Source organism: Octodon degus, unplaced genomic scaffold (assembly GCF_000260255.1).
Source record: "Octodon degus isolate 3935 unplaced genomic scaffold, OctDeg1.0 scaffold00107, whole genome shotgun sequence".
NCBI classification, from domain to species: Eukaryota; Metazoa; Chordata; class Mammalia; order Rodentia; family Octodontidae; genus Octodon; species Octodon degus.
The window spans coordinates 9,325,124-9,326,101 of NW_004524683.1; positions in this window are offsets into that span (position 1 = coordinate 9,325,124).

The following is a 978-nucleotide window of genomic DNA, read 5'->3' on the forward strand; positions in this document are numbered from 1 at the left end:
GTGTGGCCAGCTCAGCCCACCAGGGGGCGGGGCTGGCATGTGGTGCTGGGGGATTGAACCGCGGTCCCTGTGCTTTGCTAAGCTTGTTCTAAGTAGGTCCTTTAGACCACTGAGCCATCTCACCAGCCCCTTTAATGTATTTAGTACAGGGCCTCACTACAGATTGGACTTGTAGTGATCCTCCTGTTAGCTTCCCCAGTGCTAGGATTAAGAGACGTGTGCCACCATGCCTGGACTCAAGTCATCAGGCTCAGTGCATCCTGGAAATGGGGTCTGTACGGCATGCAGGACCAGGAATTGAACCCCCGTCCCTGCGCTCTGCCTCAGCAGGCGCTTTAGTCCACTGAGCTATCTGACCAGCCCACCCTAAGTTTTTAATTTTGATTGTTTTTTCTTCTGTGCTTTTGATATCAAATCTAAAATGCCAGAAGAAATCTTACCAGCACCTTTATAGTCAACAGAAAATGCAGATACTACTTTGGGGCTGACCTCAGTTCACATGTGGGAATTAACAAGAGGGTTTCAGCTCAATTTTTTTTTTTTTTTTTTTTTTTGGTGGAACCAGGGATTGAACTCAGGCCCTTGCACTTGCCAGGCAAGTGCTTGTTCTGAGCCATCTCCCTGGCCCTTCAGCTCGATTTCTGCTGATGTATCTGATTTATCTTTGTCAAAAGAATCCTGGATTATATTGCTTCCCTGAATGTTGTCATTCAATTATAAGACACTGTGTTCTGTCAGCTCTGTTGTAAGCAGCAATGAATTCCTCTAAGGGTCACCCAGGAAGACAACATTTGGGTTGAAACAGATCCCACTTTGTAGCTCAAGCTGGCTTTGAACTTGCAGCAATCTTTTAGCCTCAGCCACCTGAGTTCTGGGATTAAGGCATGGGTATCACACCCGACTACAAGTACTGTTGTAATGTCCAGTTTTTAAATGTATCAGGAGGGGCTGGTGAGATGGCTCAGTGGTCTAAAGCAC